This window comes from Vulpes lagopus, chromosome 16, assembly GCF_018345385.1.
Source record: "Vulpes lagopus strain Blue_001 chromosome 16, ASM1834538v1, whole genome shotgun sequence".
Classification (NCBI taxonomy): domain Eukaryota; kingdom Metazoa; phylum Chordata; class Mammalia; order Carnivora; family Canidae; genus Vulpes; species Vulpes lagopus.
Genome location: NC_054839.1, coordinates 15,350,149 through 15,369,260, shown reverse-complemented (window position 1 = coordinate 15,369,260; position 19,112 = coordinate 15,350,149). Strand labels below are relative to the sequence as shown.

The window sequence follows — 19,112 nt, the reverse complement described above, 5'->3', positions numbered from 1 at the left end:
AATTATTGCTACAAATCTAGTTAACATTGGTCCCCATAGATAGTTTTCTTTTTTCTTCTGTTTCATATTTCTTTCTTTACAAAAACAAAATAAATAAATGAAGGAAGGAAGTCACTTATCTAAGTTTGTATACTAAAGTCTTTCCAGAAGCATGCCTTGTCATTCAACCACTTTAGACTACATTATGAGGAAATGGGTCTTTATTAAAATGATGAATTTCAAATTAGGATATAATAGTAGTAACATAGTTTTTTATTTTGTACTTTCAAGGTCTCCATTTTCAAATAAAGGATTCTAATATATTCAATTATCAATATGAATGTAAAATCCTTGAAAGAGAAGCTGATTCATACTTAAAAGTTACAAGTTCTCATTTTTTCTAATAGGCTATTAGAATCCATTATATACTCCTTATGAAATTCTCATGCAGAGTATGGTGTATAAAGGTTAAATAAGGAGATAATCCTTAAGAAAGAAACTCTGGATATCAACTGCTCTATACTGACATACTTTTTAAAAAGATAGACTTGCACATACTTGCATTTGATTTCCAGCAAAGGCACCAACACGATCTAATGGGAATTTTAAAATTTTATTTATTCATGAGAGACACACAGGGAGAGGCAGAGACACAGGCAGAGGGAGAAGAAGGCTCCCCATGGAGAGCCTGCAATTGCAGGAATCTGGGATCATGACCTGAGCCAAAGGCAGATGCTCAACCACAGAAGGCAGAGCCACCAGGTGTCCCCAGTTTAATGGAAATTTAAACATGGTACCAAAATACCTGGAGAGTGTGGAAAAATGAGCCCTGACCCCTAACTCACACCAAACACAACATTAATTAGAGGTACATCATCAGCTTAAATATAACAGCTTAAACCCTAAAGCTTTAGAAGAAATTATAGGGGCACATTCTTATGACATGGAGGTAGGCCAAGTTGTTTTAAACTGGTCACAAAACTCAGTAACCAGGGGGATCCCTGGGTGGTTCAGCGGTTTAGCTCCTGTCTTCAGCCCAGGGCATGATCCTGGAGACCCGGGATTGAGTCCCATGTGGGGCTCCCTGCATGGAGCCTGCTTCTCCCTCTGCCTGTGTCTCTGCCTCTCTCTCTCTATCATGAATAAATAAATAAAATCTTTAAAAAAATCAATAACCATAGTGAGAGATGTAAGTAAAATGTTAATGGTAGAATCTAGATGGTGGCTCCAATATATAGGTATATGAATCAGCCTGGGCTGCCATAAGAAAATACTATAGATGGGTAACTTAAACAACCATAAATTTTCTTACAGTTCTGGAGGCTGGAAGTCCAAGATCAGGTGCCAGCATGATCAGTGTCTGAGGGTTGTTCTCTCCTTGGGTTACTGATGGCCATCTTCTCACTGTGTGCTTACATGAGAGAGAGAACTTGCTCTTCCTCTTCTTCTTTTTCTTTTTTCTTTTTTTTTAAGATTTTATTTATTTATTCATGAGAGAAACAGAGAGGCAAAGACAAAGCAGGCTCCATGCAGGAAGCCCAACATAGGACTCAATCCTGGGTCTCCAGGATCACACCCTGGGCTGAAGACAGCACTAAACCGCTAAGCCACCTGGGTTGCCCACCCTTCCTCTTCTTATAAGGCCACCGATTCTATCATACTTAGCCCACTCTTATGACCTCTTTAACCTTAATTACCACCTAAAAGCCCTTTCTCCAAATATAGTCACATTGAATATAAGGGCCTCAACACATAAATTTTAGGAGGGGACATAATTCAATCCATAGCAATGAATGTTCACTATAAAATTCTTTCAACGTTGCTATATATTTATACCTTTTCATAAGAAAATGTAGAGGAAAGATTTTAAGAGAAAGAATTGGTCTTCTAGGGATCTTTAGATGCACTACTTTCCTAATACCATTTTGCAGAATTGTTTATTGCTGAGACTATTTTTAATTTGCTTAATCCATTAAAAAATCAGGTTGGTATTTTTGAGTGTCTTCCAGTTATAGAGCTAGAAGAAGGTAGAAGGGAAGAACCTTAGGTCAAATAAATTAAGAAGTATTCATTGAGCATTCACAATCTGTACACCCTATGAGACACAGAGACATGGAAGACCTAGATCTTACCTGCATGGGCCACACTGTCTTTGGGTAGCCCCAAAGAATGGAGCAAAGTTCAGGTGTATGGGGAAATTCAGGTGAAGGATAAATACACAGGGCCCAGCAGTGCTGATGGCTAGCCCCAGCGTGACCCCTCCCTCCACACTCACCTCCCTCTGACCTCCTCCTACCTACAAATCCCTATGCAGACTGCTGGCTGTTTTGGCAGGGCTCTCCTCCTACACCACACCTGAGCATTCCACCTCATTCATCAAGCCTCAGACCCAGCTCACTTCCTCAGAGACATTCTCCCTGACACAGCATAGATCAGGTTCTTCTACAGCTTCAGAGTACTGTAGTCCTTTATTCGTGAGCATTTGAAACAGCTCATAATTATATGGTCACTGGAGGGATCATTTGAGTAATGTGTAATCTCTGCTGGATTTTAAACTCTATGACAAATAAATTGTATTTCCTTTTTAATTCCAATCATATCCTTAGCAATTCACAGCATCTGTTATATAGGAGGTAACATAGGAAAACACATAGAAACTGTTGGGTTTCTTTTTTTTTTTTCTCTCTCTATAGGAAAGGGAAAAAAATACCCATATTGTTACAACCATATGAGTTACCGCCAGGATACCATATTAATAAAAAAAAATTTATGAAAGACGTTTTTTAAGCCAAAAGAAGGAAAATATTTATAGAGTACAGAATCTTTGGTTGGAAAGGAGATTTTGGGTCATCTGGTCTACCTGTTTATACTGTCAAATTTATGTCAAACTTATGAATGTCTTCAGTAAATTTTCTTTTAAAGATTTATTTATTCATGAGAGACACATAGAGAGAGGGAGAGAGAGAGAGGCAGAGACACAGAGGGAGAAGCAGGCTCCTTATAGGGACCCAGATGTGGAACTCGATCCCAGATCCCGGGATCACGCCCTGAGCTGAAAGGCAGATGCTCAACCACTGAGCCACCCAGGCATCCCAGTAAAATTTTTAAAAAGAACTACTTATATCAAATTGTTGAATTGACCTCTCAGTTCTTCAGAAACTGATCATTTATATATAGCATTTAGTAGAATTCTTGATTCATGATAATATAATACTTATTATTGGTACTAGCAGTATTACCAGGAAACCTTCAATCTGTAGTGCATTATTTTAAAAAGAGCACAGATTTTAGACCTAAAAAACCCAGGATTAAGTCACAATGCTGCAACTAACTGGGTACATGGCTTTGAGTAGTTCACTTAATATTTTCAAACCTTATGTTTTTTTTCTCTTGGCATTCAAAGAATGGTAGCCAATATGGTTACAATAAAAACCACAGTGAGGATGAATCAGATTCTATGTTTACTCTCAAATAGCTTACTGTCCAGTGGAAAAATAGGTAAAAACTTCAATTCTGTGTACTAGATGCAACAATGGAAGCATACTACCAAGAAGAATGGAGAGTAGCTCTCACACCTGGCCTGCTGAAAGAGGAAAGAGTTTGTTTTTTGTTTTGTTTTGTTTTGTTTTGTCTTTTTGGGTTTTTTTTTTTTTTTGGCGGGGGAGGGGGGCTGTTTTGTTTAAAAAGTTAATGAGGGCAGCCCAGGTGGCTCAGCGGTTTAGCGCCGCCTTCAGCCTAGGGTGTGATCCTGGAGACCCGGGACCGAGTCCCACGTTAGGCTCCTGCATAGAGCCTGCTTCTCCCTCTGCCTGTGTCTCTGCCCGCCACCCCCCGCCCCGCCCCGTGTGTGTGTCTCTCATGAATAAATAAATAAAATCTTAAAAAGTTAATGAAAAGCCATTCTCTACAGAGATTAAGAAAACAAGGCAATCTGGGCACAGGAACACTGTGAAGTGGTTTGGGTATAATCCCAACAGAGTGAGTATCCAAAGTCAGGTGTGGCAGGAAATGGGCAGCAGATCCTGGGGTGTGTTGTATGTCATGATAAAATACATGGATTTCATACTGTGGGTGCTAGAGAACCAGTAAAGGGCTTTAAAAAAGAAACCATCAGATTTATCTTTTAGGAAAGTCCACCTGGGGATTCACATGGTAGATGGCTTTGAGGGATGAGATGAGAGGCAGGGAGACCATTTAGGAAGCCACTGTGATAGTCATAGAAGAGGTGATGAAGGCCAGAATCAAGAAGAGTAATGTGGGCTTGGAGAGGTGAGAATGATTCAAGAGCTGGTTTAGGAATAGAGTCAACCAGATGGGGTGATGTGGAGTACAGAGAGGTGAGGGGTCCATCAGGACTCATAATGAATCATGACTGGGGTGCCTGGGTGCCTCAGTTGGTTAAGTGTCTGGCTCTTGATTTTGGCTTAGGTCATGATCTCAGGCTGTGAGATCGAGCACTGCCCGCCCCTCCTTCCCCCTCTTTCTCAGATAAATAAATCCTTAAAAAAATAATCAAAAAAAATCATGACTTGCTGGAGAGAGTGGTAGACAAATATCATCCATGAGTTGGGACAGAGAATATTTGAAGGGAGAAGAGGGAGGTGGGAAGCAGAGATTTGATTTTGGACACAGTAAGTTTGCAGTCCCTATGAGCTCCCAAGAGAAAGGTGTTCAACAGGGACTGGGAGTCAGGACTGGGTCAGGGAATTCTATTTTGAAGCCACTAGTTTGCCTAGAGAAAGGGTGTGACATGAAAAGGGAATGCTGGGGATGCCAGCTGATAAGCAGGAGATAGACGAAGAACCATGGATAGGCAGAGAAACAGAAGTGAGAAGAGAGTCATAGAGACCAAAGGAAGAAAGTATTTCACAAAGGAAGAATTGGGCATCTGTGTCAAAATGTGCAGAAAGGTCAAGCAACGTAAGGAATGAGAATATCTACTGAATCGCATAGCATGAAGCTACTTGTCCTCTTGGCTTGTGGTGTTTCACTGGAGAGAGAAAAGTAGGAAACTGGATTGCACTGGCTTGAGAAGTCAATGGGATGGTGGAGAGAGATCATGACAACAGACAACTCCACTGAGATGTTTGGTTGAAAAAAAGAAAAATGAACAATTTTCAAAATCTCTCCTCCCCCATGGTCTCTTTAAATATATTTGTATATTTCTCTAAATCTGAAAGAAACAACTCCTTGAGCTCTGCTTCATCCAGGCAGAAAGATCACCCAAAGAATTATTTGTCCCTACCCATACAAATATTGTAGTCTCAGGAGGAAGATAAATGCTTGCCACTGTTTTCTAGAGAAGACTGATGGTAATGAACATTACTTTGTAATTTAACATAGGGCAAAATGCCTGACACATTTTGATTTAAAAAAGAAACTATGGATTCTTAGCTCTGGTTTCTTCATATAGCCATTTTTGCCTTGCAGTGCAAAATCTTTGCCTTGCAGCTCTGCTAATATTGTTTTTACCATGTCTTTAACATCTGTTCTTTCTCTTTCTTTCCCACGGTCTTTAAAACAAGACTGTGTTTATTTTTAAGCCATTGAGTACTTTTTTGTTGTTGTTCACATTTAACTGTCTTGACAATTTTTATCCAAAAGAGGGCGCAGATTTCTCATGAAATATATATATCACAAAATTCGCTGGCTCCTAGTAGTAGTTAAATTTCACAGCTGCTGTAATTTAATGCAGAAACATTATTTCTGTGGCATATGCATATGAATTAAATCCCATTGTGCGGGTGCTAATTAAGAGTCTTTTGCATCTTCAAGAGTAGTTTCAGAGAAGAGCCAGACTAAGTTGGAGCCAACATTTTTCTATTTTGGGTAGCCAAATCAAATTAAGATAGGCATTTTAAAATTAAACATTAAGTGGGATTTTAAAAAACCCAGTTTGTTTGCAATCTTCTAATTTTAGGGTGTTTCCATTTTACCATGGTTCAAAGAACAATTAGGGAAGTAATACAGTTCAGACCTTGTTTGTGAGTGGTTAATAGCTAATCAGGAGGTTTTTGTTTTGTCTTGTTTTGTTTTGATCACAGCTGGAATGTTCATATTTTAAATACTCAGTATGTATAGCTGTTCTCACATACAAGAAGCCCTATGACTGCTGAATGGAGGGGATAATGTGAGTTCTGACCTCAGTTCTTACTTTAGGTTGAATCTCACCATGACTTGGATATATTTTCTCAGGGAAGTGATATAGCAAAGGTGTGCTAAAGTTCACAGTTTAACAGAAATCCACTTAGCCAAATTCTGTACCTGAGATGTATAGATTAAGGCAGAACTTCACTCCCCAGATGGTGCTTCCAAATCTGAAAATCCCATGCATTTATTAGCTTACTCTTGCTTCTACAGTTATAGAAAATACAGCTTCTCTATAGTACCTAACTGGTAATCTGCTGGTGGAGGTACCAATGAACATGTGTTTGGGGAAACCTCACCATTTGGATTGGATCCAGCCCTCAAAATGAAACCAACTATGAGTAGAGAATCAATGAAACTTTTTTTGTGAATTGATTGGACACTGAGGACTACTAATGAGGACCCAAACAACTATATCTTCCAGTGACAACATGCAAGTAACACAAAATGAGAGCAAAATCTAAATTCATGGTCCCTATTTATGCACCAATGACCTTGCCAAGAAGAACTGCATGTGGATAAGGAACCAACATGACAACAAGAACCAAGCATTATTTCCAGTTTTCATTTAATTATAAATCTAAGACCCATTGCTAAATTATTTCTAAGAATTACCAAGTGCTCATACCTACTCTTCTTATATGATCAGAGTTATAATTTATCACATTGAGTTCTGCTTGTGTCTGGCCAAAACTTCCTTCATTATGCACATCATCCAATGACAAGGTTGATATGTATACTCACCTGGAGATTCCCATGCTGCATCTCGTCCAGCTTCCTCTTTTTGTGAATCTCATATCTAATCTCTTCTTTAGGGCACAGTCCAGATCACAGTTCTTTTCTGGATTCGGGGAGCCCATGACCCCTCCTTTTCTTTGCCCCTGCTATAGCCAACATCCTTGTTCTGTTGTACCCCTTATGGCAACACCCTTACCCCCCTTAGATTTCATTCTCTATAGCCTCCACCAAAAAGATGTTTTTTAAATACTCAACTTGCTGAATGATGCCAAATTTTGTTACATATCTGAAACTTTCTCTTGCTTTTCAATAATAGAAACCACATCAATCAACCACCAAAAATGTTTAAGGACAGCTATGTCAGAGTGGAAGGTATGAAGGAGTCAAAGACACAAACACAGCCTACAACAATACAGAAGAGAGCCTGAGGGGGCTGGTGATAGGACTGGATTTTGAATCTGTTTTTCCATTCAATATTTATATTGAAACATTTGGGAATACAGCATTTTTTCAATATGTCTTCTCTGAAGTGACCATTTCCCAGTTGGTATATGACTCTAAAAGGCATCCCACATTCACTGATATAAAACTCATATGCTGAAATCAATTTGTTTAAAAAAATCTAATTTTATAATAAAAGTTTAAAAATTATTTCAGTCATAAGTGTGCATCCAGAAGAAGGCTGTTGCATTACATAAAGGTGTAAAAATATATAAAGGTAAATGGGTAATAAAAGCTTAATTTCTTATTGATGTTATATTTTCTACCTTTCCAGAATATTGTCATGACAACACTTACACACTTTTTTTTTTTTAAGGAAAACTGAAAATAACAAGATGCTCATTATTTCGAGCTTAAATGCTTAACGATTCTTTTGGTTCTTATTCAGCTTTCAAAGGATAATCTTGATCCTTTAACAAACATTTACCTTTGGGGAGCCTGGGTGGCTCAGTAGTTGTCTGCCTTCAGCTCAGGTCATGATCCCCATGTCCTGGGATTGAGTCCCACATGGGGAGCCTGCTTCTCCCTCTGTCTATGTCTCTGCCTCTTTCTCTGTGTCTCTCATGAATATTTAAATAAAATATTTAAAAACAACAAAAAAGACATTTACCTTTAAGAACTGTCTACCACTGAAATCCAGAAGGATATATATCAAGTTACAAAAGACTACCTCTCAGTTATTAGTCTGGATTAGATAGGAAACACATGGCATATTTGAAAATATTAGAAAAAGCTGAACAAAAATTAGGTGTTGGCTAGTGCTCTTGAATGAGAAATGATATTATTTCTTAAAGTTGGCTTCTTTTGTTACCTATAAAAATATCATCAAACCTCTAACTTAAGAGCTTGAGTAATTTAGTTAAATTCCATGTTTGTTGGCATGTTGCTTTTTTTTTTTTTTTGGCATATTGCTTCTTTCGTGGACACTGACAATATCCATTTACTACCTATGACACTGTTTAGAACTTAAATAACTATGCAGTCCTTTTAAAGTTTGGAGGTTATAAAATAAAAAAAATAAAGTTTGGAGGTTTTCTCTCAATTTTTTTTTAAAATAATGCTTAGAGGTTTTGACACTTAGGCTCTTTTGAATTTGTTATGTTTAATGAAACTTGCTCACAACCACGGGCATAGGAAGTTACTTGCAGTTGACAAGTGTGAGATTTGGAATACCACATGGAACAACCTTGTGGCCCTGTGGCCACACATGCACAATGAGAACTCAGCAGCTGTGCATGATAAACCTGGCTCCAGCATTAACCTGCTGTGGGACCTTCTACAAATTGTTTAATTCCAGCCATGAGAATAAACATTGACACTATGCCCTAGAATAGATTGAAGGGAATCAGGCTGTTTGCCCATAAAACTGAAACTCACTCTGCCTTTCCTAACACTTGGGGACAGGGAGGAATTTGGAAAGACCAGGCTGTAGGCTACTGTTCTTTGCTTCCAGTTAAAAGAGGCAAATATAAGCAAGAGACCATAAGTAGGAAGGAGTAGGGCAGCTGGGGTAAGGATTAGCAAATGTAAGCGAAATACGAGAATGAAGGGTAAATCTCTGGAATGGTGAGGAAGGTTTCTCGGTGATTCTAACTCTCCTGCCGGTTCCCAATGTGGACCACGATTGCGTCACACTCTAGTCATTTGTGTTCGTTTGAATCCTTCTTTCTCTCCTATTCCTCTATTCCATTGTCTTTTCCATTCCTTCTTGTTTTCCCTTTGTCGACACTGAAGGGGAGGAGGAAACAATATTCTACTGAATTTTTTATTTCCTCCTTCGGTTTAGAGCCAGGCGCAACTCTACAGAACCTCTTCAACCCATTCACAATGGGCCAAGGTAAACGTAAATGAACAAAATACTGACAGAACCAGAACTGGATGCCAGGTCCTGTAAATGCCAGTCCACGGCTATTTATTTCCAAACATTGCTCTCAAGTGTAATGATAAAAACAAGACAAAACAAAATAACCCTTCCAATGCTGCATTGACTATTTTTTATACATAAAAATGATATTCTGTTTGCTACTAATAGGAATTAGGGCAGGAGGAGGTGATTGTATTCAAACTCCATTATTTCACATATACAAGGATTATTTGATTTAGAATATGAATGTATATACTTTAAAAGTCAGGGTTTTTTAAGATTTTATTTTACACAGAGAGAGAGAGAAAGAGAGCACAAGCAGGGAGAGCAAAGAGGGACAAGCAGACTCCCCACTGAGCAGGGAGCCTGATGCAGGGCTCCATCCCAGGCAAATGCTGATGCTTAATGGACTGAGCCACCCAAGATTTTTTAATTTTTATTTATTTCTTTTATTATTTTTTTAGTTTTTTAATTTTTTTAAATTTTTATTTATTAGTCACACACACACAGAGAGAGAGAGAGAGAGAGAGAGAGAGAGAGAGGCAGACACAGGCAGAGGGAGAAGCAGGCTCCATGCACCGGGAGCCCGATGTGAGATTCGATCCCGGGTCTCCAGGATTGCACCCTGGGCCAAAGGCAGGCGCTAAACCGCTGCGCCACCCAGGGATCCCAGTTTTTTAATTTTTTTTTTTTCCAGTTTTTTAATTTTTAAGCAAGGTTTTAAGTTCAATGTGGGGCTTGAATTTAGAACCCTGAGATCAAGAGTCACATGCTCTGCAGACTAAGCCAGCCAGGCACCCCAGGTATGTGACTCTTGATCTCAGGGTTGTGAGTTTGAGCTCCATGTCGGATGTAGAAATTACTAAAACAAAAACAGCAAAACAAATGAAAAAACCTACATTTTCCTAAATTCATATTGTGTGATCCCAAACCATCTATAGAAAAAAATTCTTAGTGACAAATAAATTATTTATATATGTATATACAAATGGGTTTTAAGAGACTAAAAGAGCAATTCTTTGAGGATTAATTTGATCATTTGAAGTGTAAACTAAGGCCCCATATTTGTTACAAGATTAAAATTTGAAAGAATAGGACTTTCTCTTCATTTAAAGATTATGTACTTGAAAGAATAAAAATGTATACATTTACAGAGTTTTTGAGAGTATGCTTAGCATTCCATCTGATAATTGTAAGTCATCCTTTTTGACCAATAAATTAAATTCAATGACTATTTATCAAATGCCCATAATACTGTATACACAGTTCTGTAACATTGGGGCTTTAATTTATTTGCTCCTACCCATCTTATTTGGAAATTAACATGAAGATAATGGTATTTTATTGCATTTCTCCTCTATAGTACATAAAATCCAGAAACTAACAAAGAGAATATCATTCAGTTTTCTTAACCAAATTTCATTTGCTGCTTTATTTACTGTGTCAAAAAATTACAATATAATCTTTCACATAATGTTTTGATTAGAAAACAAAACATTGCTTAACTCTATAGGATTACATATGTGGAGGAATTGTATGGTGGCAAAGTAGTTGACTTAGGTCATATTTGTTTGTCAGAAAGATTTATGTCTCAAATCCTAGAGGTGTGGCAGTTTGTAATAATCGCAGGCAAAACATGACATCAACTTTGTTCTTTAGATCTTTTTATTAATTCTTTACAAACCTTAAATCAAACATAGAAACAGCTATTGCTTTGAACCACGAAAAGAGGTGTGTCTGTCTACTGTATTATCAGCATACAGTTCTATTCCTTTCTTTTCATGTTACCATTCAAAAGTCATTTATAAAGATGACTCTGCATGAACCTGAAACAAAAACCTCCTAGTAATATACTCATAAGTATTTTATCAGCACAGATATATCATTGAGGAGAGCCTGTATTAAATATGACAGTTTTCAACTTCTAAATAGTAAAACTGTTGTTGTTCAGATTTTTTCTTCTGCAGTAAACTTGGTAATTTTTCAAATTTACCTTTTTTAAAAAAAGATTTTATTTATTCATTCATGAGAGACACAGAGAGGCAGAGACACAGGCAGAAGAGAGGCAAGCTCCCCACGGGGAGTCTGATGTGGGACTCAATTCCAGGATCATTCCCTGAAGCAAAGGCAGCAGCCACTCAACCACTGAGCTACCCATGTGCCCCATGATGCACTCTCCTTCTAGCCCCGGCCACCGTTTCTCTCCTCTTTAAGGAGCTGCTTACCTTTCCTGCTCCCCTCCTATCCTCCACTGACCCTACTCCCATCTGGTGCGTGCACCACCGTCTCCACAGAACCACTCTGTCAAGGAGGTCTTCCTCCTTCAGTTTGTCATCTGCTTGTCCCCTCAGCAGTATGTGACACTATTAATCACGCCACTTCTTCAAAAAAATTTATTCATGGGGCTTCCAGAGTCTGCCCTGGGTCTTCTCCCACCTGGATGGCTGTGCCTTCCCAATCTCTTTTGTCGGATTATCCTCAACTCCTAAAATATGTCTTTCCCATCTATCCTCCGCCTGAGAGGATTGGGCTAGCTTCATGGTTGAAATGCCACCTGACCACAGATGGCTCCAGAGCATACTTTTTAAGCTTGAAGCTGTGCCCTGAACTCTGGACTTGTAGATACAACTGCCTACTTGGCTCTTCCTCCTGGAGGTCTACTGGGCATTCTAACTCAAGGTGTCTAAAGCTGAACTCTCATTTCTTTTTTCTTTTTCTTTCTTTTTTTTTTTAAGATTTTATTTATTCATGAGACACAGAGAGAGGCAGAGACATAGGCAGAGGGAGAAGCAGACTCCATGCAGGGAGCCCAATGTGGGACTCTATCCCAGGTCTCCAGGATCACACCCTGGGCTGAAGGCGGCGCTAAACCACTGAGCCACCCAGGCTGCCCTGAACTCTCATTTCTACCCCTAAACCCGATCATCTAGAGTTTTCCTCAAGGCAGGAAACAACTCTACCCTTCCAGTGGCTGAGGCCAAAACCCTGATGTCTTCCTTGGCTTCTCTTTCCCCCTCATACTTGACAGCCAGTCATTAGCAAATCTTGTCAGTTCTACCCTCAAAAGAGATCCCAAATGCAAAATCTGACCATCTCTCACCACTGCACTTCTACCAGCTTCATCAGAGCCACCACTGTCATTCAGCTAGATCGTGGGGCTAGCATCCCAGCTGGTATCCTTGTTCCTAAACTCACCTCCCTATTCTGAGTGATCCCAAAACCTAAATTGGATACCTCTTCTCAGAAAACCTGCCAGTGTCTCCCCATTGTGGTCAGAGTAAAAGCCAAAGTCAATGTTAGGACTTACAGAGCCCTCCACTGACTGCTGACACATATGTGCACCCCACACATATATATACCCTCAAACACATAAAGATGCATGGACACACTCAGACCCATAAAGACACATGAACACACAGATAAGCACATGCAGAGACACTCAGACACACACATGGGCATACAGGGCCACATACACAGATCCTCTTCCCTCTCTGTTATTATCTTCCACTATGTTTTCCTTCATCTCCTCTGCTCCAGCCACACTGGCCCCTCCAGTGTGGCTAAGACAAGTCAGATGTGTTTCCCACTTTGGGAGTGCTCCCAGAAAACTAGCCACATGGCTAGTTCTTTCTTTCAGGTCTCTACTCCAAAGTCATCTTCCCAGGGAAGGCTCCTCTGGCCACCTAAAGTTTAAAAACCAATCTCCCCACCAACACACAGTTGGGTAGAACACCCCCACTCCCTACTGGCTTAATTTCTTTCTCCTTAGCATACATCTTCTGATAGACTAACCATTCCTCTTGCCTTATTCTTGTCTCTTCCAGCAGAAGGTAAGCTCTATGTGGGTGGAGATTTTGTTCTATTTTGTTCACCTTATCTACAACATGGGAAAGGATGTCTAGAGCCCAATAGCCCCCCAGTAAGTACCTTTTGGATCATTTCCATGAAGGAATAATACTGTGCTCAGAATAGAAGCAAGAATTGAGTGAACCCATATGGGCTATTTGAGCATCTCATGGTGGTAAGTCCTCACTTCTTAAGCTGGCTACAAGTTTCTTTTCCAAAACTTGGACAATTGGCTCTAAAGGAAAAAAAATAAAGAGGGAACTGGTCGTGCTAATATGGCACTAATCCTTAATTCAGTCATTGTGCTCTCCCTTTTCCTCATTTGCCCAAATATGAACTACTGCTCTTTAGATGCATTAGCTCTCCAATGCTATAAATCTCTATACCTGAGAGAAAGGGCTGAAGCGGCCCAGTGAGGCAGAAGTTGGTCTGTGGTCCTGCATCTCTTCTCATTCCACACATACATACAAGCTCATCTGAAAAAGCCTCTTCATCATCACCTACCCTTATCTTTCCCTCCCAATCAATGTTTTATAAAGAGAAAAACATCCAGGGCACCTGGGTGGCTCAGTCAGTTGAGTGTCCAACTCTTGATTTCGGCTCAGGTCATTATCTCAGGGTTGTGGGGTTGAACCCCACATTGTGGGGACTTCAGGGAGTCTTGCTTGAGACTCTTTCCCTCTGTACCCCCTCTCTCTAAAATAAATAAATCTTTGAAAAAGATAGAGAACATCTTCCTTTGTTACTACTTGTCACTCTTGTTTTCCTTTGACTTCCATCTCTTTATTTCTTTGATACACACACACATAGCTACTTCTCTGATATGTCAGTGCAATACTCCAAACTTCTCTTTCCACCTGCTTTTCGTTCATAATCAGATAAGAGGAGGTCAGTGAAGCACAACAACAACAAATAGTAACGGACCCCAAAATATTCAGATAATGACTTATCTTGTAACTGTGGATAATGTCTGGAACTTTTCTTTTAATGGCTGTGGGTTGTTTTTTTTTTTTAAATACGGAATGCTTCACGAATTAGTATGTCGTCCTTATGCAGGGGCCATGTTTATCTTCTCTGTATCCTTCCAATTTTATGATTTGTGCTGCTGAAGTAAGCACTTAAACGTTTTATTTAAGTAATCTCTATACCCATGATGGGCTTGAACTTATGACCCCAAGATCAAGAGTTGCATGCCCTTCTGCTTGAGCCAGCCAGGTGCCCCTGGAACTTTTCAGTATTTATATTTTCTGTCTTTAAAAACATATCTTTAAATGCCCTCAGAATCTGAAAGACAAAGATATCATTTAAATATAATCACATGAACTTTGGAGATGGGAGAAATTTGGGTTTTAAAGTAATATAATAATTATATAGTTAGAACAAGTATTGTGAGGATATGCAAAAACAAGATCCATCCTGCCCTGCTGTGGGATACTGCTGCTCCAGAAACAACCCAGAAGTACCTAGTGAAAAAGGGGGGGAAAGTCTTGCATTTTACATCTGAATGCAACACTTTTCCATTAATTATTTATCTATCTATTTGACAGAGAGTGAGCAAAACAGCACAAGTAGGGGCAGAGGCAGAGTGAGAAGCAGACTCCACACTGAGCAGGGAGCCCTATACTTGGCTCCACCCCAGAACCTTCTGAGCATAATCTGAGCTGAAGGCAGAAGCTTAACTGACTGAGCCACCCAGGTGCCCCCTGTTGTTTTATTGTAGCACACTTTTTGTTAGCTAATGTGTGCCAAAACTTTATCAGAAAACAAAATACAAGAAAGTAGGCAGCAAGGTAAATACACCACAGAAGACATCCCATTCAGGATAGTAAGAGAAAAGGCTGGGTGCTCATTAAATTCTAACTGGCTGAGAGCATACTACAGGACTCAAGGCATGGAAAAAACAGAACTAACAGAGTACTCTAATGAACTTTATATAATGTGTGTGTGTATGGGTACATATATATACATACATATGTCTACACACAAACACATACATTTTAAGAAGTGTTCCAGACCCCAACTGTGATACAGTGAATCAGCATCACCTGAGATATTGTTAAACAGTAGATTCATGAACTCCAGTTCATCTATTACAAGACTTAATCGCACAATGAAATTAAATAAGGAAATTTGGCATCCTGTTCAAATACTTCTGATTATAAAAGCCATTCTCCTGAAGAATAAAGATCAATACAAATTAGCTAGAATTGTTTTAATTCATTGTGTGTGTGTGTGTGTGTGTGTGTATTTGGTCATATACCAAGGATATATTGATGGAATACACAACTACAGAGTTGTGTTGGTAAGAGGCAATGTAGTGCAATAGAGTGTGACTCCAGGACTAAACTCTGCTTCCACCATGTCCTAGAGCAAGTGACTTCACCTCTCTGTGTTTTGGTTTCCTCATCTCTACAATGGAACGAAAACAGAACCCACTCCATGGGGTTATTAAATGGGTGACTGGTTCTTAAAAGGTACCCATACACATTTTACATAGGTACCCATACATAGGTACCCATACAGATAAAAATAGGGGAAACCCTACATTTTGAAAGAATTCATCATTAATTATTTCCTTCTGGGTATGTTTCCATAAGAATTTGCAATTTTGACCTCCAAAGAATTCATTGTAAACTTCCAATAATGTCTCCCATGAAGTGAGCCAAACAGTCAACATGGTGCTCCTGAGTACTATGGAGTAAATTCTCACCAGCTCCATTCTGAGGACCACAGAGAGGGTATAGTGTCTTCAGTGTAATGGTCACTGGAATGTTCTGCTTCCCGCCCTTACACACACTCATGTGGGAAGGTGAGGGCCATGGATGCAATTCTCCACTTTCCCCCATACTCCCCATCTCCTTTTTCACTACAACCTTCCTCTTCCTGGCCACTGGAGGGGGTCACCCGGTCCCCACCTCTACATTTCTGTTACCTTTATTCTGTCATATAGCCCATCCGACACTTCTTACCTTTAACTATCATCTGGTTATATTTCCCACTGTTGCACACTTCTCTTTGGACATTCCCTGACCCCATTTCTTACCCTTGGACCAATCCCCCTCTGGCTTCCTGGTTTCTCTCCTCTTTGTTGGCCATGCTACTCAACCCTTTGTTTCTCTTGCCTATTTCCTTGTCTGCCCTAGGTCCCCTACATCACTCTTCTTCATTAGTGAATTGAACTACCTTGCTTTATCACATTTTTAAATAAACAATAGAAATTGAAAATAAAATAACATTATCCTCATGCCCCCCCCCCCCCCCAACACACACACCCATACACATAGAGCCCTTTCAATATAGGAACCGAAGGAGACCAATGGCAGGAGATGGTTGATAGAAAAGAAAGCAGGGAGTCCACCAAAGGAAAACTCTTGCCTCTCTTCTCTCCTTGTTCACTTGGTCTGTGGCTTGTCAAGTTCATTAGGAATCACTCAGAGACTTTCAGACTCCAAAGTTGTATTGGAGACCATCTAGCACAACTCCTTCATTTAAAAAATGAGGAAGCTGCAAGCCAGAAAAAAACAAAAAACAAAACAGGACTTGCCCAAAATACACAGATTTACTTGCTGCCCAATCTGAGCCAGGTAGGTTTTATTAGGACCCATGAGATGCTAACTGACCAGCAAAATACAAGCAACCCATCTGCAAACACTGGAAGTTTCCAGCATCCCCGAGTGAGAGTCGTTTCAGTCTGGAGGGGTATGCACCAAGACAGCTGGGAGCTTCCCGGTCCAGGGGCTCAAGAGGAATTTAGATGGCCCTAAGATACCTCAGAATTGGGAATGAATGCATTTTAAATGTAATGCAGGAAAAACAAATGCACAAGATACATGTCACCAACTTCACCAACCATCAAAACATTCAGATGCAGTACAGCCTCAGAGGATACCAAATGCCAAATTAAACATGGTTTCCTCATACTGTGCAGAAAAATTACATATATATATATATATAAACAGACACATAAATATATGGTTAGTGATGCAGTGATAAGCACAAGTGTTCATTCCTGTAATACTCCTATCACTGTAGCTTTCATGCTAAGGAGATTACAAATATCATAGAATTAGTGTAGGGCATTAAGGTACTGAGAGTCTTAGGGGAAATGGAAGGAAGAACCAGATATGCTGTTTCACTCTGTTAGTATTGACATTAATGTCTTCTCTAACAAGGTGTAACAATATTTGGCTCCTGGGCAGTTTTTTTTTTTTTTAAGTTAATACCATATTTATCAGGACTGTAGTTTCTTCCCACCTGATTAACAGCATCCACCTCCCTGGACTCTAGGAAGGAGCTAATATATACTGAAACCAAATTTGATGCCTAGAAAATCCTTGAGTTGTTAAAAGGCACACCTGTGTTGTTTGGCAGGTGAGTTGAATCTCAAGAATTTCTGCAAATCTCCTGTTCAGTCAGCTAAACTGGTTTCACTCCTATTGAACAACCCTGGGGGGAAGGGGGATCTCTATTTTTCCTTAATAATCATAATAATGCCAAGGAAATAACTTTCAGTGCTAATCTCAGTGGTTTAGTTCTCAAAATGGAAAGGTTCAGAATATTTTTCAGGACATTAGATGTCTCCATGTCAAATTTATTAATTTATAGATTAATTAGTAGGTTTCATATTGGAAATCATCTACAGCTTTTTGTAAAGACCAAATTATCCTTAATTCAGATGTTACTTTGAGTAATTTGGAGAAGTAACTTTTGAGCCGTATTCACTTTGTATTCCAATTAAGAACAGACTGTCACGAATAATTACATTAAAAATTTCAGTGAACTGGATCCTAAATAAGGAAGCGTTTATCAGCGGAAAGGTACTCTGTAAATGGGTTTGCAGATTACCTGCAAAGGATATTTGGGACTCTATAATCTTAAAGCAAAACAGGCCATTTATTTAGAGATTTAAATAAAAATCTCTATTCAATCCATTTTCATTTTCTGAATATTCTTATGTGGCATTATGTTGTTGTCTGTACTGTATTTAGGTTTATTCTGACTAAACAGGTTTGAAATACTTATAAGACGTTTTAAATAAATGCTTGAGGGGCACCTGGGTGGTTCAGTAATTGAGCATCTGCCTTTGGCTCAGGTCATGATCCCAGGGTCCTGGGTTCAAGTTCCACATCTGGTTCCACACAAAGAGCCTGCTTCTCACTCTGCCTGTGTCTCTGCCTCTTTCTCCATGTCCCTCATGAATAAATAAAATCCTTAAAAATAATAACAAAATAAAATAAATGCTTGATTCACTACATAATATTCTTTAGGTATTAGAGGAAGTTAACATTTTCATCTTGGTCAGGGACTTGTGGGCTCTAAAATATAACTCTTTGGCAATTATGCAGGATGTGCCAGGGAAGAAAGAGTTTAGGTTGTCCAACCTCATAGAATGGACAAAGGATAAAAGTGAAAGAAATGAATCAAATCCACAGGCGTGACGACCCTAGCCTGTTTTAGCTGGCGAAGGAGCTAATAGCGCTGCCATCCAGGTTTTAATTTATGGACTGTTTGAGGTCTTTTCAACCCCTTTGAAGTTGAGATTGTGGGCTATAGTTTCTACAGTAAAAGAATTTTGTTTTTCAAAGTTTTCAGCCAAGAGATGAATAGTCTTTCTCTTTGTAATGCACACCATCTGCTTTACTAAATTAACAGTGTATATGCATATATATGCATCTCAATGAGTCAGACTTGTGGTTCTCAGCCTGGTTATACATTAGAAGCTTTGGAAAAAATCACAACCAGAGCTACCCCCAAAGATTCTGGTCTGGTGATGCAGCAGAGAGAGAGAAAGTCTTTCTTGGAGTTCCAAGTTGGAATTCTGAATTTATTTCCTCTGGAAATTATGTTGCAATGGTGATCTTGGTTATGGATTTTTTTTTTTAAAAAAAAAGGTTTACTTATTTACTTATTTTAGAGAGAGTCTGCATGAGCTGGGGGTGGGAGTGGGGAGGAGCAGAGGGAGAGAGGGGGAGAGAGAACTCACAAGCAGATGCCCTACTGAATGTGGAGCCTGATGAGGGGTTCAATCTCAAGACCC

General features: G+C 39.4%; 1 protein-coding gene and 1 non-coding gene across 3 annotated transcripts in view; one reads left to right on the top strand and one right to left on the bottom strand.

The window, feature by feature from the left end:
* CLDN10 (claudin 10) overlaps positions 1–19,112 on the top strand; it is a 135,177-nt gene that overhangs the window by 84,532 nt on the left and 31,533 nt on the right. The window lies entirely within an intron of this gene.
* LOC121477203 lies at positions 14,087–14,193 on the bottom strand. Its single transcript, XR_005984134.1, has one exon. It is a non-coding gene; the product is annotated as a U6 spliceosomal RNA (small nuclear RNA).